Consider the following 25977-nt stretch of genomic DNA (forward strand, 5'->3'; position numbering starts at 1 on the left):
GCCTGCCTTTCTGTGGAAATATCTTCACACTAGTCAAAAAGCCAGGAATATGCAGTCACCAAAACGAACCAACGCTACAATCCTCATACGCAAAAGGACTGTGATGTGATTCACGTCGATGGGAAGGTAGCTCATTATAAAGTCGTCTGGCCGTTGTCCCATTGAAATAAGTTAACCACCCTTTCATGAGTATAATCGACATTGCTGTGTATCAGTACTAACCTAAGGTAATGCTGTCAGGAAAACAAAACACGAGGGAGAACGGGGCAATACTGTACTCACTCTTGAGGGTGATGAGGATAAAAATAATTGCATTGCATTATTGGCCAGTTTCCGTGGTAGTTCACCTACCTAGTACAAGCCTTTCTATTTCACACAACCTCGGTGACTTGCACTTCGTTCATGATGAGATGATTGTAAGGACAAAGCAACACCCACTTCCTGAGCGAAGGAAATCTCCAACAAGCCCGAGAATCTAACCCGGGAACCCAAGGCCAAAAGGCAACAACGGTTTTGTTATTATTATTATTATTATTATTACAGGGATGGCTAATCACCTGACGGAACACGCTGAGCAACAATACCAGCAACAACCACACCAGTAGCTGTGGACGGTGAAGAGGAAGTGGGCGTAGCTTTTGTCAACGGCAGGTACCGTGAGTGAATGGAACAGCTGTGTTTGCAAACAAGACACTCAGTGCGCACCGCCAACATTTTCACTGTTTGCCTGATGTACTACAGACACAGAGACATGTAAGAGTAAAAGTCAAAAGAGATGCAATAGTAATGGATCATCAGAGACGCTGGGTACCAAAATACTCAGACAATATCCTTCAACATCCGAAATTTTGGCTGTGAAGTTCGGGTGCATTCTGTACACGCGATTCAGCTATACGCCGGAGAGAACTGAAGGAGGTAACAAAATTTTGAAAAACTTTGTAGGTGAAAGAGTAGCGCCAAAAGGCTAGAATGTTAAATTTCACTTAGGTTTGGGTGCTATTTTTTTCTGTAATTTTTAGAACTGGCTGCAATGGACAACTGAAAACGGTCGTAGTGCGTGACTGACTGCTGTTGCTGTTTAATAAACAATATATATTGCAATCCTTGTTCTTCAATTTGTGGCAGTTAATTCACACTCTCTTGAATGAAAATTGTGTTAGTAAATTATTTTCATAAGTTCTGTAGCACCTATCCATCTCTTTATTTTTGGTGAGATGGTTCAATCTGAAGATGGCTCCCGTGAATCCCAATGCTGTAAGAATTTGTCATAAATATTGTTTGGATGCCAATCGGTACACAGGTAGCAGCATATAGCTGCAGGATACATTGCTCCCCGGCAGCGTGATATTCGTTCCAGGTTTCTCTGCAGTGCCTCGCGGCATGAGGACACGTAGCACCGGTTAGAGATTCTTGTCGGATCGATGCCTCGCAGTCAACATACATTTTGACAATGACACAGTCTTTAGACCTCTGGTTCAATTATCAATACCGGATTTTCGGTGGTAGGATAACTGGAACGCGGTGTATTCAATCTCGCCTGGCCAACTGGGGAGTTAACTGACTGGGAACTACTGTGGCTGCAACGCCTGGAAGACTGACAACGGCTCGTAGAGCGGCATACTGACGTCATACTCCTCCACACCGCATCCACATGACGTCATCAGGCAGGAAATACACGGCGGCCTGGCAGTACCGTTTAGTCCTAAGGGCCTGAATGCGGAGTTATATTTCACAGTATTTCTTTCTTGGAACGTGTTATGGACCGTACGATTTATAGACCGTAAATAACAGTTGTCCTGCCCATGAGACGTGACAACACAATCTCAGCATCAAAACGCTAAAAGAAATAACGTAAGTATCAACAAAAACACCATGGGTAGAAAAATAACCTACATAGCATGATGACGTCACCTCCCATTAAATGGATTGCACGTGCGCGTTTAATGTATATCTTTTGTTTTTGTTCGTGATTTGCGTAGAATTTCATCTCCACTGCTACACATTTTTCCGTACGTACAATAGATGACTTTGAAAATTGTGTGGTCTGCCTTACGTAGATAAGAAAATTCGTTTGTCCTTTGCTCTCCCCTGTTAAGTAAGAGTCGTTGCATGTCTACGTAAGCTGAAACTGATAGCTTTGCAATTTCAAATATCAATTCTGGAATATAAACTGCGGGAATACAGAGGGGATTACTGAGGGAAAGTACTGAGGGAACAAGCGGGGCAATACTGATCTGATGGCTTATCTTAGAAGACAAACTGAAGAAACACACATTTACGTTCATAGCATTTGTAGTCAGTTTTTGACAGTACTGACAGGGATACATTTTTTTTGGAACTCTGGAGATAGTAGAAATGAAGTACAGGTAGTGAAAGTTTATTTACAACTTTCACAAGGAACAGTACGCAGCGCATGTAAGGATTTCAGTAGTCGGGAAGATATGAGACAGGACAACAACATATCCCCCATGTAGTTAGACCTGTGCACAGATCAAGTGATAAATGAAATTTAGGAAATATTTGGAAAAGGAATCAAAATTCAGCGTGAAGACGAAAAGCTGTAAGGTTTACTTATTAATTTATGATTGTGCCTGAGATGATATATAACTTGGAAGATTAGTTTAACAGAGTGAACAATGTCCTTAAAAGACGTCATAAGAACAACAACAACAAAACTAAAATAAAGGTGTGTATTGTGTATTAAACCGAGGACCTAGAAGAAGCTTCGTCCCGCAGTAGGCCTCAGTGGTTCACAACCGCACAACAGGCCACAGCAGTGCAAGTGCACCCACCCCATCGCCGCCCCACACTGAACCCAGTGTTACTGTGCGGTTCGGCCACTAGTGGACCCTTCCCGGGAACGTCTCATACCAGACGAGTGTAGCCCCAAGCGTGGTAAAGCAGTTATTCTGTAAGCGTACGTGAGACAGTGTTTGCGCAGCAAAAGCCGACACAGTGTAACTGAGCCGGAATAAGGGGAATCAGCGCGCATTCGCTGAGGTAGATGGAAAAGTGCCTTAAAAACCATACACAGGCTGGCCGGCACACCGGACGTCGACACTAATCCGCCGGGCGGATTCGTCCCGGGAAACGGCTCGCCTTCCCGCTGAGGAAGCAGCGCGTTAGACCGCGCGGCTAGCCGGGAAGGCAAAATAAAGATGACGGAATAATGAAATTAAATCCGTTGTTGCTGTGGGAACTGAATCAGTTAAACGTTCTTAACTAAGCAACAACGTAACTGACGACAGTAGTGAATATTGCATGCAGGCTGGCGATGGGACACGTTCCCAAAAATTAGGAATATGCTAATATTGAATATTACTTAACTGTTACTAAATCTTATCTGAAATTATCTGGAGTCTATTTTATATGCAGAAATTAAACTTGGACGATAAAAGACTTCAGCACGCAGAAGTAGAGCACCACGATGTGGCATGAACTCGACCAATGTCTGAAGTAGTGCTGTAGGGAACTGACAACATGAATCCTACAAGGCTGTCTATAAATCCGCAAGGGTACCAGGGGGGTAAAAATCGCTTTTATACAGTACGTAGCAAGGCTTCCCAGATATGCTCAATAATGTTCATGTCTGGGGAGCTTGGTGGCCAGCGGAAGTGTTTAAACTAAGAAGAGCGTTCCTGGAGCCACGTGTGGCGTGTCGCATTGTCATACTGGAATTGCCCAGGTCCGTCGGAATGCACAATGGACATGAATGGATGCAGGTGATCAGACAGGATGCTGGTGTACGTGTCACCTGGATGCCATATCACTCCAGCTGCACACGTCCCACAACATTACAGAGCCTCCACCAGCTCGAACGGTGCCCCGCTGACATGCACGGTCCATGGATTCGTGAGGTTGTCTCCATAACCGTACGCTTCCATCCGCTCGATGCAACTTGAAACGCGACACGTCCGACCAGGCAAGGTGTTTCCAGTCATCAACAGTCTAATGTTGGTCTTGACGGGCCGAGGCGACGCGTAAATCTCTGTGTCATGCAGTCTTCAAAGGTAGACGATTGAGCCTTCGGCTCCGAAAGCCCATATAGTTGATGTTCAAAAATGGTTCAAATGGCTCTGAGCACTATGGAACTCAACTGCTGAGGTCATAAGTCCCCTAGAACTTAGAACTACTTAAACCTAACTAACCTAAGGACATCACGCACATCCATGCCCGAAGCAGGATTCGATCCTGCGACCGTAGCGGTCACGCGGAGTTGATGTTCCCTTGACTGGTTCCCACACTAACACTTGTTGATGGCCCAGCACTGAAATGTGCAGCAATCGGCACGTTGAACGATTCTCTTCAGTTTTCATTGGTCGCGTTCTTACAGGATCTTTCTCCGGCCACAGCGATGTCGGAGATTTTACACTCCTGGAAATGGAAAAAAGAACACATTGACACCGGTGTGTCAGACCCACCATACTTGCTCCGGACACTGCGAGAGGGCTGTACAAGCAATGATCACACGCACGGCACAGCGGACACACCAGGAACCGCGGTGTTGGCCGTCGAATGGCGCTAGCTGCGCAGCATTTGTGCACCGCCGCCGTCAGTGTCAGCCAGTTTGCCGTGGCATACGGAGCTCCATCGCAGTCTTTAACACTGGTAGCATGCCGCGACAGCGTGGACGTGAACCGTATGTGCAGTTGACGGACTTTGAGCGAGGGCGTATAGTCGGCATGCGGGAGGCCGGGTGGACGTACCGCCGAATTGCTCAACACGTGGGGCGTGAGGTCTCCACAGTACATCGATGTTGTCGCCAGTGGTCGGCGGAAGGTGCACGTGCCCGTCGACCTGGGACCGGACCGCAGCGACGCACGGATGCACGCCAAGACCGTAGGATCCTACGCAGTGCCGTAGGGGACCGCACCGCCACTTCCCAGCAAATTAGGGACACTGTTGCTCCTGGGGTATCGGCGAGGACCATTCGCAACCGTCTCCATGAAGCTGGGCTACGGTCCCGCACACCGTTAGGCCGTCTTCCGCTCACGCCCCAACATCGTGCAGCCCGCCTCCAGTGGTGTCGCGACAGGCGTGAATGGAGGGACGAATGGAGACGTGTCGTCTTCAGCGATGAGAGTCGCTTCTGCCTTGGTGCCAATGATGGTCGTATGCGTGTTTGGCGCCGTGCAGGTGAGCGCCACAATCAGGACTGCATACGAGCGAGGCACACAGGGCCAACACCCGGCATCATGGTGTGGGGAGCGATCTCCTACACTGGCCGTACACCACTGGTGATCGTCGAGGGGACACTGAATAGTGCACGGTACATCCAAACCGTCATCGAACCCATCGTTCTACCATTCCTAGACCGGCAAGGGAACTTGCTTTTCCAACAGGACAATGCACGTCCGCATGTATCCCGTGCCACCCAACGTGCTCTAGAAGGTGTAAGTCAACTACCCTGGCCAGCAAGATCTCCGGATCTGTCCCCCATTGAGCATGTTTGGGACTGGATGAAGCGTCGTCTCACGCGGTCTGCACGTCCAGCACGAACGCTGGTCCAACTGAGGCGCCAGGTGGAAATGGCATGGCAAGCCGTTCCACAGGACTACATCCAGCATCTCTACGATCGTCTCCATTGGAGAATAGCAGCCTGCATTGCTGCGAAAGGTGGATATACACTGTACTAGTGCCGACATTGTGCATGCTCTGTTGCCTGTGTCTATGTGCCTGTGGTTCTGTCAGTGTGATCATGTGATGTATCTGACCCCAGGAATGTGTCAATAAAGTTTCCCCTTCCTGGGACAATGAATTCACGGTGTTCTTACTTCAATTTCCAGGAGTGTATGTTTTACCGGATTCCTGATACGATACACTCGTGAAATGGTCGTGCGGGGAAATCCCCAGTTCATCGCAACCACGGAGATGCTCTGTCGCATCGCTCGTGCGCCGACTATAACACCACGTTAAAACTTATTGACATCTGGATAACCTGCCATTGTAGTAGCAGTAACCGAGCTAACAACTGCGCCAGGCACTTGTTGTCTTATACAGGCGTAGCCGACCTCGGCGCCGTGTTCTGCTTCTTGATTTTATTACGCCTGCTCATACCAGTCTCTTTGGCGCTTCAGTGTGGAATAACTTACGTACACGCTTTCCTACACTCACTCAAAAGCTGTTCATTGACGTGAAGCAAGTTTCCTTTTCTGGAACACACTTTAAAGGAAAGAGAAACCTGTATCCTTTAAAATTAAATATTTGTTCAGATATTGAGTAGCAGGAATATACGTATATTTAGTCTTAAGTGATGGAGGTTATTGTTAATCTGTGTCACCTTACTGTTCTGCGACAGTCAGTCAACCCGGCGCCTGTTTGTTCCTAATGAAGTATGTAGGTGACGAGCGATGCTGCGATCTCTGTGCGGGACCGCTGCCTCCGGTTGGACTTTGCTATGTCCAGTATGGAGAGTACGCATTTTTATTTATTATTTAGTTTATTACTTTTGTTCACTGAGATGCTGGAAAGTACACAGCTCTAAAGAAATTTATTGAAGCATTTCGGGATATAATGTTCGGTTGGTTGCCCTAACATTGGCAATCGCTTTACCTATATGATTAAGATTTATGTCATTTGGATGAATCAACCATACCAATCTGACACAAAACTGGTTTCCAGTTGCGAATAATTGGACGCCCGATATATTTATTTTCACTGAGGTACGATCGCTCGTTAAGAAGTAGCTGAGTGAAGTCAGTTTGCTAAGCCCTTAATATCGTGGCTTATTATTTCCGCTTTTGCGGGACTGTTTATACTACTTATCTCTATGTCAGCCTGTTATTCAGTTCACACATTCCAAGCAGTCTATCACCTCAGTTACTTCCCCTTAAAATCTTATAACGAAATCTTGGGAATTTCAAAGTCTCTTTATACTCCTTCCAAGCAGATAATTAAATTTTGATATCCTCAGCTATAAAGTTTTGTTGTAAGCATGAAGGTTGACATGAACCATTACACACTGCTCTGCACGCCCTATTTCCTTCGGCTTGTCTGTGGAATTTTCAGGTGAATGGTGTCGCTCGGTGTTGTACTCTGTGCGCTCTTCCATGCAAAATAATTGCCCTTGATCCTTCATACTGTCCTTCAGACAGTGACACACACCGCCTACCATCACAGCTGCTTAGCTAGACTCTTGCAACACGCAGCAGTAACCTCAGTCGGTCACTGACTTTAGAAAAACAACAAGTTGTCTCTGCACATGGCACTAAACTTATATAAAGTATAAATGTAGAAAATTTCACATACTATGGCTGACAAACGAAGTGTAGCACGCAGTAGACGTGGTCGAATGTCAATAGAAATTCGTGCCAGTACACACATCGGCGGGTATATAATTGTAACATAGATGCGATCGTCTGTGACAGGTAGAACGGCCACCAAAATGTAGTAGTGTAGCTCATTTTTAGTGTTGTCGCAAGGCGTGGAATTGTATTACGGGGCGTGAACCTCGTCAAGTGTTGCGTGACTATTCTGAAGGACATGGAGGCGCCGTGTACTCGCGTTGGTTGGTTGGCTGGTTGATTTGGAGGAGGGCGTCAAACGGCGAGGTCATCGGTCACGCGTATGCGTGTGAGACAGCGTAATCAGCACCTGACAGGTTTCCCTTCCTCCAGCTAAATGATACGGGGCAGGATCGTCCCTGCTGTTTCTATGCCGAGTGATATCCACGGGATGACCAGTGTTTCCTAATTCTCTCTGCGAAGGGAGCTTCCCACAGAATTGGCAGGAAGCAGTATCTCACGGCAAAAGCGTAATATGAGGAAATGGCGAACTGAAGTGCCCACACGCTGCTCTCGAGGCCGATTGGCCGGAAGGTCTGCATGCCAAAATAACTTCGTGGAGCCGTTTCCGTAGCACGCAGAATGATGAGTCAGCCGGCAGTCGCAGCGAGGATAGGGTAGGAGCCGTGGGTGCCGTGGGGCAGACCTGCTGAAGTTTCAAAAGTGTCACGTTTGAAGTAGGGCCTGAATGATCCTCAGTGAACAATAATGTTCCGATTTTTGTGAAAATGGCAGCGTCTTAATGAGGGAAAATTAGCCAGGTGAACGGAGATCTCACATCCAAATGTAGAAAAAAAAATGTTCAAATGTGGGTGAAATCTTATGGGGCTTAACTGCTAAGGTAATCAGTCCCTAAGCTTACACACTACTTAACCTAAATTATCCTAAGGACAAACACACACATCCATGCCCGAGAGAGGACTCGAACCTCCGCAGGGACCAGCAGCACAGTCCATGACTGCAGCGCCCTACACCACTCGGCTAATCCCGCGCGGCTCCAAATGTAGACACATCAGCTAAATATTGTTTGATGACAAAGAGGCGGTGTAGTGTAAACTGTGGCAAAAATGCTCCCAGGGATTCCTTTGGAACGGCCAGCTATCCGCTGGAAAATGTGAGCGAAATGTTGTTATTGATTTTGCAGGAAAAAAAGGTAAATCAAATAATATTTTGCTGATGATCTTAGCGCGCCTTATATACGTAATCTATACTCAGAGACAGATATTTGTGGCCTTTGATATTTTATTTGAAGTTATGCTTCCTATGTTATTTGTGTTCAGTACTTCCCAACTTAAAAGCGTAATGATCTTAACTGTTACGAGAGCTTGGCAGCTAAAATTCGGAGATTCTTTCAATGCAGTTAGTGGGAAAGCTAAGAAAATGTAACTGCAAATTTAATAATACCTTTTGAGCCATTAGATTCTTTGTTCAAAACTTTCCACAACCAAACATTGTAAATAATTTGACGGAGAAAGTAAATAAAGTGAACTAAATTGTAGAGGCTGCTCCTGACAAGGGAACCTCCCCATCGCACCCCCCTCAGATTTAGTTATAAGTTGGCACAGTGGACAGGCCTTGAAAAACTGAACACAGATCGATCGAGAAAACAGGAAGAAGTTATGTGGAACTATGAAAAAATAAGCAAAATATACAAACTGAGTAGTCCATGTGCAAGATAGGCAATATCAAGGACAGATGTACTCAGGAGCGCCGCGGTCCCGTGCTTAGCGTGAGCAGCTGCGACACGAGAGGTCCTTGGTTCAAGTTTTCCCTCGAGTGAAAAGTTTAACTTTTTATTTTCAGTTTATGTGACAACCTCTTATGTTTTCATCACTTTTTTGGGAGTGATTATCACATCGACAAGAAAACCTAAATCGGGCAAGGTAGAAGAATCTTTTTACCCATTCGCTAAGTTTACTAGTTAGGTGGGTTGACAACATATTCCTGTCATGTGACGCACAAGCCGTCACCAGTGTCGTATAGAATACATCAGACGTGTTTTCCTGTGTAGGAATCGGTTGACCTATGACCTAGCGATCAAATGTTTTCGGTTCCCATTGGAGAGGCACGTCCTTTCGTCACCTAATCGCACGGTTTTGCGGTGCGGTCACAAAACACAGACACTAAACTTATTACAGTGAACAGAGACGTCAATGAACGAACTGACAGATCATAACTTTGCGAAAATAAAGAAAGTAAAATTCTCAGTCGAGGGAAGATTTTAACGAAAGACCTCTCATTCCGCAGCTGCTCACGCTAACCACGGGACCACGGCGCTCCTGAGCTCACACTCTGTCCTTGATATTGCCTATCTTGCCCATGGACTACTCAGTTTGTGTATTTTGTTTATTTTTTCATAGTTGCACACAACTTCTTCCTGTTTTCTCGATTGGTCTGTGTTCAGTGTTTCAAGGCCTATCCACTGTGCCAACTAAATCTGAGGGGGTTGCGATGGGGAGGTTCCCTTGTGAGAACGATGAGACCTTGATGCTAGTATTTCCAAAATTACGGTTTTGTTTACAAAAAAAAGGAAAAATTTTGAGAAAAAATTACAAACAGGAATGTGTAAGATACCACCAGTTATTTTCCGGTTAGATTTTATTTCCTTATTTTACAGCCCCGCCAGGTAGCCACGTAGTCCAAGGCGCCTTGCAACGTTCGTACGGCTGCCCCCGTCGGAGGCCTCTCTCGGGCGTGGGTGTGTGTGTTGTCCTTAGCGTGAGTTAGTTTAACTTAGATTAAGTAGTGTGTAAGCGTAGGGACAGATGACCTCAGCAGCTTAGTCCCAAAGGAATTTACCTCAAATTACAAAATATTTGGTTATTTTGCAGATTTACAGATATCAGTAGCATTCAGTTAGCCCGGGAAGCAGTACTGCAGAACGCAAAGGAAAGAGTAAGGTGTGCCGAGGGAGGTGGCACGCTGGACTCGCATTCGAGAGGACGACGACGGTTCAGATCCGCGTCCGGCCTTCCTGATTTAGGTTTTCCGCGATTTCGTAAATCACTCTAGGCAAATGACGGGATAGTTCCTTTGAAAGTGCACGGCCCATTTCCTTCCCCATCCTTCCGTAATCCTGTGGGACCGATGACCTGGCTATCTGGTCCCCTCTCCCGAATCAACCATCCAGTCAACCAAAGACGCGGAGTATTTCAGTTCCCACGCTAGCTGTAGAAGCCGCTGGTGTTGCCCGTAGAAGGTGGGGTGTGTCGCAGTGGCCAGCTGTGACAAAGACAGATACAACAGCGCACGATACGCACAGAAACCATGGGCAGTGTGGCGCGAATCAAGTGATTTTATTTCATAATTATTTATTAATAAAAGCCACTGTTCCCACTATACACACTAGGAGCAGCCTACTTGTCATAAGCACTTCCTTACAACCATATTATAATGCAAGAAAGCAGTCGGTTCAGTAACCAAATGAACAATGTTTAAGGTAACGAAGCTGTACGAACAGCCACGATCTTTCACGACTCTAAGTACGAGACGCAGACTGCGCACCATCGTCGCGTCGTCGGTAAGGTGCCTACCCAGGTAGTTCCGTCTAAGACCAAGTTATGAATTAGTAACTCATATATTGCCCCATTATTATCAGATTATGGTGTTTTCGTAAATAAATCGTAAGGGCATCTACAAACACTGGAGGATTAAGAAGTGCACTTCCCAGACGATCGGATGATGTTGGCATTGCTTCTGAGAGGAACATCAGCTACGATAGTTTAGCGGCGAAACGTGTACGGAGAAATCTTATACGACGACTCACCAATGTAATCCGAGGACGGGTTGTCTCCATAATTTCCTATAAATCTAGGATGGAAAAGCACGATCAGTGACGATGTTCGCCTCCTGCCCATTTGCTACGCCTCATTAACTGAACAGAGGCACTTCGGGAGGTTTAGTAAAGTGGGAGAGCGAAGGGCGGGGGGAATCTTAAAACTTCTGCGAGATCTTGTAAAAGACCGTAAATTGCATTCGTTCCGGCGAAAATTGTGGTATTTTGTGCATGTGACTTTCTACATTTCAACTTTAGACTGTTACCTAGTTTTTTTAGTTATGTTTGCGTAGGAGACGGTGGGAACTGGCTGGAAACGGTATAGTGGTCGTTCGTGGTGCTGGCTTTCTACTTCAGTGCTCGAATCTGAAGGTCGTTTAAAAGTAGTTGGATTTCTATAGGGCACTGATTAGAGTTATAGAAGAGGTATTTTAATCGTGTCTTTCGGGTCAAAGCTTATTTAGCGAGATTGTGTACCAGGTGTCTCTGTTGAGAATCACCGGGCACATTTTCTCTGGTTTTTCGGCAGATATTTGCAATTTCGATTTTTCATTTAGTAGCTGGAATCAGTCCAGACAAAAAATGTTCGTCACTTGTTTCACGCGACGCCCTGTGTCGACAGGAAGCATCGCGTCGGTTTGTTTACCGTTCCAAGAAAAAGTAGTTTTAAATCGGGATTTTACGTGCCTATTCGATAGAGCGCTCTCAGGTTAGTGTAGGACGAAAATGTTTCAATCGATGCGTCTTAACAGGGACAGTAAAACAAGAAGAATAGACAGAACTCCAGGAGCGCTGCGTGATTGGCGGTAGCAGACAGCACTGTCCAGTGCACTTCTGTCACTGCCGTTCTGGCTGTTCTTCCATTCCCTGCGTTCTCTGATAGTGCATATCGATAAAACAAATATAGGACTATACTAATCTGGGAGCTCTCTATCGAATAGGCACGTTAAATTCCGCTTTAAAAATATCGTCTGTATCGGTGTACAAACCGGCAGTGGGCGCCACACGAAAGAAGTGATGAGAGCTATTTATTTGGACTGACTCCAGCTACCAACTACAGAAAGTTAATGGCAAATATCTGCCGAAACAAAAGAGAAAATGTCGTCTCTATGGAGAAACATCCTGTGTGTGTAGCACAGCATGGGAATAGCTCGGGTCTGCCAACGCATGTTTCAGAGACATTTAGCATAAAATGGCTCTTCTATGTTCCACGTTTTAATGCTCGTTAAACTGTGATGCATCCGAGATGAGAGAGAGAAAGAGAAAGAGACAGACAGAGAGACTTCTATATAGGCAGCGAGGGAGCCTACCTGTTCATGCTGTTAAGCATTGCATATCGTTGCTGCGGTCAACAACGAATATAACAGCATTGACACTGCGGTGTTCTGCCACGCTGCGTTTTGGAGGAGAGCTTTCCCCGCTATCCAATAGGACTAAAACTTCGATGGACACCGGAAGGTAATAGAAAAGGATGTGCAGAATGGTTCAAAACTGGACTTCTTTCTCACGTATCGCACATGATAGCAGACGTTGATTTGCATGCGGGCATATTTATTTCTCTGGTATCTGAAAGTTGTGCCCATATCTTTAGACTTCCGACATTGTAGTAAAATTTCCTGCTTGTGATATTTCATGACGTGTTAACTAAGAAAAGAGGTGGCCATTTGATACTGAGAAATGAGTCCGGAGTCTGTATTACTGATCTCGGTGTAGGCTAATTGGCGCTGGGGGCCTCCTTTGTACGTGCAACGAGATCGAATGGCGCTTCGTGTTACAGAGTTCTGCCGACGCGAAGGCAACTGGAAGTGCTTCTGCTGTCGCTCGATGTATTCCTTCCGGAAAGGAGACACGTCGAGACGGGTCCTTTAACAGCTAATTGCCAATTACTGTCTTACTTGTCGTACATCTTGCAGGGCAACTGCCATTTATGCTGGGTATCCGTGTGACTCCTTACACGAATGAACAAACAGCATAGCGTCTGACACACCGGAACACTTCAGTGCAGCTTTTCGAGGTGGAACAGTATCAAATCTGCGTCTCCGCATGCGTTAGTTCGTGAATGCGGGCGTGTGTGTGGAGGGGACTGGCTTTACTGGAGGATTAGGAGTCCCAATGTTGGAACATTGAACTGAACGCAGGGAATGTAATGCAGTCAATACAAAGCAGGTCTGCCAGAGCTGGGAGGTAAAGTGGCTTTATCCGACATGTCAAGAAGAGTCTCTTGTGCACTAGGTGGATAATTGTAGTACCTTGTGTAGTAAACTGTCGTGTTTGCTTGAACAAAACCCTCTGGGGAACTTTTTGGTATTTTATTAGTACGTTTCCGTAACAGTGCAGAAACTGAAAGTTAAGCAGAAAACGGACACAAACGAAATTACTGCTAAAAGAGAGAAATCCGAAGGCTTAATTCGCAGTTCTGCTCTATTATGCAAACGTATCTCGTAAAATAACCAAAAGTTTTAACAATACGAATTATAAGACGCACCATCAATACAAAACACCCATTTAATAGGTCAGAGGTATAAAAAATTGAATGTCGCGATTGGGACAAAGCGTAAATCGGACAAACTTTCCGATACTTTCCGATATCAAGACAAGTGCCTTTGCGCTACAACTCCCAAAGAACAAACATACGTCCAAACACAGTAACAAAAATATTCACATGCTGCGTTATACCAAGAAAGTAAAGTCTTTTCAGTCATTTAAAAAGTCAAGCAAATATAAACTGCAAAAATTCACCGACAGAACAAAAAGTTTTTATAGGAACTGTTACATTTATCAAAAATTGTCTATTAAAGTTTAATCTTCCCTTTATATATATATATATATATATATATATATATATATATATATATATATATATATATATATATATAATTTCTTAGTTTGCACATTGTTTTTATTTTTCATTATTTACTAACCTTCCCCAGATCCCAGATGCAGACATAAATATATAGTTATAGTTATTTCAAACTGATAGTGCTTGCTTAGCTTTATTCTTCGATCAACATAATATCTCCGTAAATTTTGCTTCTTATTAAAATGTCAAGCTCTCAAAGCAACAAGACACGATGTGCGAACCGAAACGAATAGAACCCATAAATTTCAAAATGCTGCCATTTTAATGTACATGGCACATTTTTGTATGCCGATAACTATCTACCTAATAATTTTCACAAAAGTTACATTCAAACCATTACGTTACTTCAACGTAATGTTGTGCTCTTATGTTCAGAGAAGCACTTGAAAATGGCAGAAAGTAGTCCTGTAGAAATAAAATAAATACACCAGAGGTAAAACTGTCCCCTTCTTTTACATTATAAGAGTGGATTCCTCTTGTTTACGAAACTCCTCTATGTTACTTAACGTTAATAGGTGTCGATGAAAACCACGTGCTGTATTGGGAAACGAGATCGGAACTTTTGCCTTTGACGGGAAAAGCTACTTTCCTTTTATTTGTGTGTTCAGTCTTCAGTGTGCTGTGATGTACCTCACCAACGACATCCTCTCCTGTGCAAACCTCTTAGTGTTGGAGAAGCACTTTCACCGTACGTTCTCAATTATTTGCTCAATATATTGCAGTCTCTGCCTTTCTCCTAAAATTGTTGCATTTCCCGACTCGCTCGAGTACCCTGATGTATTAGAATATGATTTACTTACTTTTATTTCATTCACAGCGATGGTTCTGGCTAGTATGGCGCAGAAGACCTGATGTAATATTCTCTCCCACCGTCCAACCCTCTCTCACCCACACTACCTTCCCTATTCCGTTGCATTACATGAGAATGTTACGTGCGATGAACGACCGTCGGTAAGCTTACATCTCCTTTGATTTTTCCGTCGTTTTTATTTCTCGAAATACGTGATGAAGGAAGTAATACGACACCTGACGCGTCTTGGTATGAAAGCTCCAGTAATTTTACCAGCAGTGCCTCTCTTGTAGCGTCTGCCATCTGCTTTTGATGAGCTCCCTCCGCAGTCTGTCGCGCTTAAGGGGCTCCGGAAAGGCTCAAAATCATGAAAAGTTCTATTTTTACTTTTTTGCGTTTTCTGAATCTGCACACTATTACCTTTTAATAGATATATAATTTATTCAATTCCGAAGACTACAACTATTTTTAATTTTTTTTTTTTGAAATGTGTTCTACATGGGCGTGACCCACTGTGGCGCTGTTAAACTGCTGTCAAATGGTGTTATTATTAACGTCCGTGTTCATCAGGTACATTTTAGTGATGTGAGATAAAGTATGTGTTGTGGCTAACCTGTGATGGTTCAATATATATTGCTGGTGTGATTGTCGATTGTTTCATGTTTATTTACTCTGTCGTTATCTCGAAAATATTCGTAATTAATTCTGTTTCTTGAGTCTCTGTTTTGTTGAAGTATAATAATGAGTGAAAGTAAAGTTGCTGTTGCGACTTTCAATGATGGCAACATTGTAAGGTGCAAGGTATTTAGAAATATGGGAATGAAGATAGGTTCTAACATGGTACGAGCGATGCTTGCTTTAGACAAGGAACGCCTTCGGGCTGCAGACAGGGCTGTAAAGAGTTTAGAAATACAAGCAAGAGTAAACAGGAGGAGGAACAAGAGGAAGCTGGAGGAGGAGTTTGCAGAGGATGAAGATAATCCATCCTATGGACCTGGAATGCACTAAAAAGTTAATCCAATCTTTGTCGCTCGATTCCCAAAACTTTTATTTTCTCATAGTAATTACATGTTTTCTAAGGATCTTCCAAACATATTTGTTTCAAACTTTCAGTAAATGTTACACAGTACCTTCTGCATAATTTAACACAGCCTTTTTCCAAAAAACTGTATATTTTTAATATATATATATATATAAAATTACAAAAAAATGTTGTGAATTTTCATTACAATTGAAAAAAATCATCTTTAATAACTGAACTAAAATTTTGTAAAATTCCTGTGTTAAGTTGTAGCCCATATTCCAATAAATAATCTGTAAAAAGTTCAACTTCCTACCTCAAATACTTTGTGAGGAAAGATGTAATTTATAAGCGTTATTTTAACATTTCAAGTATTGTGCGTTCCGGAGCCCCTTAATAAACGGACGCGCTCCCAAAGGCGCCCCGCTTCCTTGCATCTACCCACTAACCCTGTCCTGCAGAGGTTCCAAACTGGCGAGCAGTGCTCAAGCTTCAGTCGCACTGCGGTTCTTTCGAGCATGAATTACAGTTCCTTAGTATCTTAAAAATGAATGTCAGCCTAAGAGTCTTCTGTTACTGTAGTTACGTTTGTGTAATCATTTCACTTGATGTTGTGCCAGAGGCTTCCTCCCACAGACCTGACGATTGTTACTGTGTGATTTATTGTCAATAGTTCACTTGTCATCAGGTCAGAATGACTCATCAATTATATGCTGTCACACAAAACAGTAAGTGACAGAGTATCTACTGATTGAAGAAACTCTACAGACACAGAAAAAAAAAAAAGAAAATCTTACAACAGTAATGTTGCGGGAAGAATGTACTATGGTAACACTGCCAAAAATGCAAAGAATAATTAACAGTGAAAATATGCAAACACTTTTTTTTGCAATTTTACAGCACCTGTCTGTGCTAAAATCTTCCCTGCATACAAACTGTTAGTGGTGTGGCGAGCCGTCTCGCCTTTTACTGTTGAGTGAGTTTGGTGTCGTAATTTGAAGTGTTTCAGCTCTTTGCTGAATACATTGAATACATTGAAAGCCTCTACGAGGGTGACGATTTGTCTGATGTGATAGAAGAAGAAACAGGAGTCGATTTAGAAGAGATAGGGGATCCACTATTAGAATCGGAATTTAAAAGAGCTTTGGAGGACTTACGGTCAGATAAGGCAGAAGGGATAGATAACATTCCATCAGAATTTCTGAAATCATTGGTGGAAGTGGCAACAAAACGACAATTCACGTTGGTGTGTAGAATATATGAGTCTGGCGATATACCATCTGACTTTCGCAAAGGCATCATCCACACAATTCCGAAGACGGCAAGAGCTGACAAGTGCGAGAATTATCGCACAATCAGCTTAACACCTCATGCATCGAACCTGCTTACAAGAATAATATACAGAAGAATGGAAGAGAAAATTGAGAATGCGCTACGTGACGATCACTTTGGCTTTAGGAAAAGTAAAGGGACGAGGGAGGCAATTCTGACGTTACGGCTAATAATGGAAGCAAGGCTAAAGAAAAATTAAGACACTTTCATAGGATTTTTCGACCTGGAAAAAGCTTTCGACAATATAATATGGTGCAAGCTGTTCGAGATTCTGAAAAAAGTAGGGGTAAGCTATAGGGAGAGACGGGTCATATACAATATGTACAACAACCAAGAGGGAATAATAAGAGTGGACGATCAAGAACGAAGTGCTCGTATTAAGAAGGGTGTAAGACAAGGCTGTAGCCTTTCGCCCCTACTCTTCAATCTGTACACCGAGGAAGCAATGATGGAAATAAAAGAAAGGTTCAGGAGTGGTATTAAAATACAAGGTGAAAGGATATCAATGATACGATTCGCTGATGACATTGCTATCCTGAGTGAAAGTGAAGAAGAATTAAATGATCTGCTGAACGGAATGAACAGTCTAATGAGTACACAGTATAGTTTGAGAGTAAATCGGAGAAAGACGAAGATAATGAGAAGTAGTAGAAATGAGAATAGCGAGAAACTTAACATTAGGATTGATGGTCACGAAGTCAATGAAGTTAAGGAATCCTGCTACCTAGGCAGTAAAATAACCAATGAAGGACGGAGCTAGGAGGACATCAAAAGCAGACTCGCTATGGCATAAAAGGCATTTATGGCCAAGAGAAGTCTACTAATATCAAATACCGGCCTTAATTTGAGGAAGAAATTTTTGAGGATGTACGCCTGGAGTACAGCATTCTATGGTAGTGAAACACGGACTGTGGGAAAACCGGAACAGAAGAGAATCGAAGCATTTGAGATGTGGTGCTATAGACGAATGTTGAAAATTAGGTGGACTGATAAGGTAAGGAATGAGGAGGCTCTACGCATAATCGGAGAGGAAAGGAATATGTGGAAAACACTGATAAGGAGAAGGGACAGGATGATAGGACATCTGCTAAGACATGAGGGAATGACTTCCATGGTACTAGAGGGAGCTGTAGAGGGCAAAAACTGTAGAGGAAGACAGAGATTGGAATACGTGAAGCAAATAATTGAGGACTTAGGATGCAAGTGCTACTCTGAGATGAAGAGGTTAGCACAGGAATTCTTGGCGGACCGCATCAAACCAGTCAGTACACTGATGGAAAAAAAAACAAAAAAAAAACTTCCATACTCTTGCCAATTTGGCTCGAATCTTTACCCATGGCTGTTACGACTGAAGTGACTTTCTTTTCCTTCTCTGGCCCCATGAACCTCCCTCCCTGTGCCCAGCTCAGACATCTCCACCGTTATTAAATTGCACACTTTAATGCTCGTTGTATGACTGGCCATGCTATGGCGGTAGTTTTGCCTGTGATTGTAATTATTATTATTCCTAGTTGGGCTATCATCGTTGTCGAATTAAAGCTCTTATAACAGACCTTTAAACACTTCTTTATCGTACTAACATCTGCATGCTAAGAGCCGATGCAGTCCCTAACGGAACGTTAAAGACTGTTTTTAAGACTCCAGTGGTCGCGTGTGATGTCTCAGATACAAAGCTACGTACTCTCCTACCAGGCGGCCCGCTCGCTTGCGGACCAAACTGCACCCTCTCCTATTCTTCCACGTAGTTGCGGGACGAGTGCCAGTCGTGTGGTGACCTCGTCCACTTCAGTTTGATGGGTGTGAGGTCGTTTTCTATCGCAGGGACACCACACGACCATATTATCGCGTTTGTGCATTGTGTCTGTTTTCCGATTTTGATGGCTGATGTAAGTCCTTTACGTAGTGGTGTCTGTCATTTGTAGTCTTTTACTCGCCGATAAAATACCGTCGTTGTGATTTCCAGCATGCATATGGATGGAGCGATTGGCGAAGAAACCGGGAACAAAAAGAAACCGGAAGTGGTTATTATAATCGCCATAAAATAGGTGTGGACGTGGTCGATAAAATGTGTTCTGTCTACAATGTTCAAAGAGGCACAAGACCTTGGGCAATGGTTATTTTTTAAGCGATGTTGAATATTACTGGGTTAAACAGCCAGATCATATGTCTAAGAAACGGAACTGAAGTGCCGGCCTGCCGAATGTTTCCTCGGTAATCTGGGAAAAGAACTAATAAGAGGCCAGGTGCTAAGGCGTTCGCTGCTGCCCCGCTTGCCTCGGATCATTTCATTCCGACTTCGGGAACTTCTTCCCCAAAATGAAACACCTGCGACACTCAGTAGTACAACTGCCGCGGGCGCCAAAACGCGGAATCGATGCCAAATATGATGGGCGAACTAGGCTGCGAGACTCACACAGTTCAAGTGCAAAGGGTGTGGTCAATATTTATGCCTGCAACGCTGTGCAATGTTTTGTCCCGACGGATGTGACGTTGATGAGGACATCGAAAACGATGGCTGATGATGCATCTTTCGTTTTTATTTTACTATCTTTGAAAGGGACGTTATTTTGTATTAATTTCCTACTTGTTTCATTACTATATTTTAGTTACAAATACTGTATACTGAGCCGGCCGGTGTGGCCGAGCGGTTCTAGGCGCTTCAGTCTGGAACCGCGCGACCGCTACGGTCGCAGGTTCGAATCCTGCCTCGGGCATGGATGTGTGTGTTGTCCTTAGGTTAGTTAGGTTTAAGCAGTTCTAAGTTCTAGGGGACTGATGACCTCAGCAGTTCCATAGTGCTCAGAGCTATTTGAACAATTTTTTTTTACTGTATACTGAGTAAAGTTTCTAAATGTTAATACATCAAAGTTCTATTTCTAATTTTCATAAATTAATATTCTGTTGCCAATATTTAATACATACATGGTGGTTTGTTCTGCGTTTAGTTATCTTATTCTCTCCACCATCTGTGGCTAACTGAAGGTAATGGTGCAATGTTCGTCTTGTATCTCGCATATGCAACGCGACCTCCATTATGTTCCCCCTAGTGACGCGACCAGCGGAGTGTTAAGCAGACGCGGCTCTGCGCGCACCTGCTGTGTTAACACCGTGTCGGCCGCGGCTCGCCTTGACGGCTACTTGACAGTTCAACAGGATACAGTTTTTACTGGCGTTCACGCGCCGTCAATCGGTACAGTAGTTTGTAGGATATTTCAGTTTGAAGATGTTGAATATAAAAAAGGACGTTTATATTTAGAGAACGGGTGACACGATTTCAATAAACAAAATGTCAGTGGACAGAGGAAGATGGGTGATATCAAGTCACACTTACATAAGTTTTGTAAAACATACACAGTTTGAATTATGAGGAGGAATATGATTTCCGCGCCATAGAAACGTGAGTCTCGCCGAAAAGTATTAAAGAGCAATAGTAGCTACAGGAATTAACAGTAAACCGAACGAGGTTGAACAGTGGTTAGCACACTGGACTCGAATTTGTGAAGACGACGGTTCAGACCCGCGTCCGGCCATCCTGATTTATGTTTTCCGTGATTTTCCTAAATCGCTTCAGGCAAATTCCGGGATGGTTCCTTTGATAGGGCACGGCCAACTTCCTTCCCCATCATTCCATAATCCGTTGGGATCGATGTCTTCGCTATTTGAACCTCTCCCCCAAATCAAGCAACCAACCAGTTAGTGATAGGAGTGGTTTTAGATGTTAATATTATGTTCTTTTATTTTATTATTAATTTTTGGTAGATGAAACTGGCAAAGTAACTGTACCAAGGACTAAATCGCTAATTATATGAAAACTATTTATCCAGCTGTAAACTTGAACGCAGCGCTGAAGAGCTGGCAAAATGTCAAACTATTCTGATATATCATACGTAGAAGTGAGGTAGAACTAATAATTTTAGAGTGTTCAGAAAACGAAAGTTCAAATATTTTAGTTTTAAACAGAGGTTACAAATGGAAACGTCCTTATTTTTCAGGGAATTTTCGGCCGGGGCATTCGGTCTGAGCGTTTGGTTTCGAGAACTTAATGCTAGAGAGAGGACCGGGTTCGGAACTCAGAAAGAGGAATGTGGAAGTATTTTCCCGTCACGGAACATTTGAAGTTATTGTGTAGATCAGTTGATGTTTGTGTTGGGGACTTGTGATTTTCGCGTCGAGTACCTCGAATTCTTTTAAAATTACAGACAGCTGCCTGCATACGTTTGTTTGACTATTTTCAGTGTAGATGCGTTAAGTGCGTTTGCATGGTCCTTCAAGCATCGAACTTTACAATATTTGAAACTCACACTACGCATGTTTGGGTAGCTCACAACAGTGCTACTTCGACATAGATCCAAAATAAAAGCAACAAACTGCTATTTTCCCACCCTGTGTCTCATTCACAATATAATCATACAAACTGTCAACATATTTGGTTACAATCGTGTTCTGCACGGAAAATGACATTCCGATCAACAGAAAACCACAACAGGGAACTTAAAAGCGAAGTAGTGTTTGCAGGGTGTTCCTACATCCACATTGGCTTTGTACACAGTCACAGACGGTGCAGTATGGCAGAGAGAAGACTCCTGCAAACTCTGTGCTGTGGATGGCCGTAGGAAGAATGGAAGCAAGACAGCCCGAAACGGAATCGTTCTGTTGTTTCTCGGATGAGGCGTCAGTTTATAGAGACCGAAACTGTATCAAGGAGGCCGGGACAGGGCTGACCTTGTGTGACATCAGAAAGAGTGGTCCGTTAATTTGGTATAAGGGCACGGCGATACCGCCTCACATCTGAACTGCAACTAGCATCTTACCTCTCAGCACTCTCTGAACGTGTTGTATCCAGACAAACGGTGTACAGAAGACTTCACCAGAGTGTCCTTTATTGTTGTAGACCTGTTGTTTGTTCACTTCTGGCGTGTCTTCACGGAGGGGAACGTCTAGAGTGGAGCCGTCAGCATGCCACCTGGGTTGTCGAACGGTGGGTCTATGTTCTTTTCACAGGTGAGTCCCGGTTTGGTGTGGAGAGCGATTCTCGACGGATCCGCAACTAGGGCGCACGTGGCACACGATTGCGGTCCAAAACATTGTGGAAAGAAACCGAATAGAGGAGGATCCCTAATGGTGTGGGCAGGGATTACGTTGACCACTCATCATGAAATTGTATAGGTGAATCAGCAATATTTACCTGTTATCAGGTACCGTGAGCAAATATTGCGATCCTATACGCGGTTCTTGCGAGGTGCCTATAAGTTTCTCCTTGTCGGATCCTTGCCTCCAGGCTCAGCACCAGTACCACAAGCTGGAACAATTTGCATTGATGCAAGACTCCAAACATTAGCTATTAACCTAGAGTTTTGTCACAAATTATTTTCAAACGTTCACCTGATACATTCTTCATTTTTTGATGCCAGAATATGACTTTTTTCATCATGCCTGTCTGCTGTTGTCATACCTATCTCTCTTGAATCACTAATCTGAAAGGGCCTCTCTCCACTCCCATCTAAAAAATCGTTATAAGCAACTTCACCTTGTCGTCTAATTCCAATTTTGTATGTAATAGTCCTTGATACTTTACCTAACGAACCACGAACGGGAATCACTAATATCCAAACCTTACGAAGGAATAAATGCTATACAAAAATTATTACAAGTAACCGTAAATTAGGTGCACAAAAATAGGTACAAAAGAAGAGAAAAATTTGAACTTCGGTAACACAAGACTGAACATTCAGTACAAACGTCTACCACAAATCACTGTCTAATCTTACACTACCACTAGCCAAAAACAGTGTACAGTGGAAGCGCATCTTCAGAAAAATGGCAGCAAGAATGAAAATATATTGGCTAAGGAATCAGCCACTAATTCTAAACACACAATAAAAGATAAACAAATAACACATAAAATATAGAAAAGCTGTCCCTAAGCAGAGCCTTGTCTTTCACACTGCATGTCACTCCAGATTATACAGTACAACTATTTTTAACTGACCGATAAACTGTTCTTCTTCTCACGAACTTCAAATAGAAGTATACATTACAAAGTATCAGTATTGCACGCTAAGTCATTCTTAGAATGGGCAAAAGTACTTTCAGGCCTTGCTGTTTGTATATAACAAAGAATTACTCTCAACAAACAGTGTGCCATGTATTTTAAATAGCTCTCTTCACCAGTGCAGGAATACCAATCATACGGTTAAAAGAAAACACATCGAATAACTATTGAATCACTCAGAATTACTAAGATCATGGTAAATACCGCTTTTGCTAATTATATTTCCTAGTGCTCCCCACAAGACATACTATGCAGCAAGAACCTATCTCCCTCATGTGAAAAAAAAAGTGGTTCTCAATCTGTTGAAACAGAATCCCAGAAGTCTTTCTACCATGTTTCTGCCTAAAATAAATATCCCTCTCACTTGCAGCAGCATGCAAACGCAGATAATACCATGTCACAAATTAAACCATCCGTTGATAATCGAATCATGCGAGCAGCAAGGAGTGCCCATATAATCGTGCTTAAAAACTTGTGAATGGGCAAATGGGATGTGAAGCCTCAGTACGGAATAACTTGTAAACAATTGTGATTTATGTGTGTATTAACCATGAACAACTAACACGAAAATAATTAGAAAATATGAACATGTCTACATTGATGATCACTGCCGTTGATAGTTATTATAATATGTTTATAAAACACAAAGCCTACGAAGAGAACACTTTTAAAGAAACTTCCTCTTACATTCAGTAGTTGAAGAAAAAAAGGAGGTAAGAGTGATGTGATGCTGTCCTGAGCTCATGCACATGACGACGCGCTTAAAATAATAATGCTCTAATATTGAAGACACAAGTTACAATATTAAAACCAGCTAAACTAAAAACACACACTAAACACGACATTCCGTTTCCTGCAGTGTCAGCTCACGTGTTTTTCTAGACAAATACTACCTCATTTGATATGATCCAAGCTGCAGCAACTGCATTACAAAATCAAGTCTTCACACCTGGGCGGACAACACATCTGGTTCTATCAACGCTCGAACGCTCAACAAAATAGTGCTAGCCAACGCATACTGACTACACGACAACATTAAAAACTTTGGTATCCAAAGAGTCGCCGGCCACGGTGGTCTAGCGGTTCTGGCGCTGCAGTCCGGAACCGCGGGACTGCTATGGTCGCAGGTTCGAATCCTGTCTCGGGCATGGGTGTGTATGATGTCCTTAGGTTAGTTAGGTTTAAGTAGTTCTAAGTTCTAGGGGACTTATGACCTAAGATGTTGAGTCCCATAGTGCTCAAAGCCATTTGAACCATTTTTTTCAAATAGTCCCCACCTGTACATGCCCTCCGGGCATACACGCTTTCTGAGAAAAATATTACAAAAGTGACGGCCCCGGACATGTAAGCAACCTACGCCAGGGCTTGCTCTCTTCAAGATCATTTAATTTCAGAGTGGATCAGAAGTCCTGTAGGCATATATTTCTTGTAACTTCGAAAACAGATTGGAAGAGAGTTGATCTGGAATTCAAACCAAGTGTGGTCATTATTTATAGTAAATCAATAGGACTAGGTTACGGAACTAACATGTTTATCAAAAGAGTGAAAAGTTAGCATAAACTAATTCTTGTAAGTGGGATTGAAAATTACTCACCCATATTTTACATAAGGTAATATTCAAATCATTTTTGTTGTTCCGGATAAATGTAGTGAAAATTAAGCAGTCAGTTTAAAAGCATTCAGGGCAAAAACAGGAAGATAGACCTAGAAATTGTCGTTGCTCTGTTGCGAAAGGACCTGAGCTCCAAGTGCTTATAAAAAACACTGAAGCTCAAATCGTTATTGGTACGGAATACTGGAAATAAGTTCAGCCAAAATTTTTACAAAGGACCTAAGAGTGTTCAGACGTACAGTTGGTGATAGAGTCTTTATTGCTGTCAGAAGTAGTTTAGTTTGTAGTAAAACTGAAGTAGATATCCTATGAGTTAGTCTGGGTAAGGGTTGTACTCGACAATAAGTTAATAACAGGTTCGTTTCACCAACCATCTGTCTCAGATAATACAGTCGCTGAACAGTTCAAATACGTACCCATCTCATACAATAGTAGTTGGTGGTGACTTCAATCTACCCTCGATATGTTGGGAAAAGTAGATTTTTTTTTTTATGTCAGTGGTAGACACAAAACGTCGTCTGAAATTGTACTGAATGCTTTCTAGAATTATTTCGAACGATTACCTCAGGAGCTCACTCGAAGAGTAAAAGCTTGCGAAAATATGCTTGACCTCTTAGCAACGAATTTTCATGAGCTACTAGAGAACATAATGACTGATACAGGGATTGGTGACCACAAGGCTGTTACAGTGAGACTGAGTACCGTAGCGTCCAAACCCACCAAAAATAAACGCAAACTACATCTATTTAAAAATAAAAGAAAATAAAAATTCGCTTGACGACTTTGCACTTCTTCCGATCTGACTATTTGAGCGTAGACAACATGTGGTTGGAATTCAAAGAAATAGTATCTACTGCATTTGAGAGATATACACCAAAGAAATTAATAAGCGATTGTACTGATCGCCCATGATACACAAAACGGTTGAGAACGATGTAGCAGAAGCAAAGATAAAAACCATTTTATATTTAAAAGACTGCAAAATTCCCGAGATTTGCTAGTTTTTACAGGAGATCGAAAGTAACGCGAACTTCAATGCGAGACGCTTTTCATAGATTCCACAATGAAACTCTCGATTTCGCGAAGAAAACCCAAAGAGACTCTGATCATATATATAGTACACTAGCGGGCAAATGTAATTAATAATTTTACTGCGCAATAATAATGTTGATGTCTGTAATAACAGCCCCACTAAAACTGAGTTACTAAACATGGTTTTCTGAAACTTCTTCCCCAAGGTAGATGAGGTAAT

The sequence above is a fragment of the Schistocerca cancellata genome, chromosome 2 (genome assembly GCF_023864275.1).
Source record: "Schistocerca cancellata isolate TAMUIC-IGC-003103 chromosome 2, iqSchCanc2.1, whole genome shotgun sequence".
NCBI classification, from domain to species: Eukaryota; Metazoa; Arthropoda; class Insecta; order Orthoptera; family Acrididae; genus Schistocerca; species Schistocerca cancellata.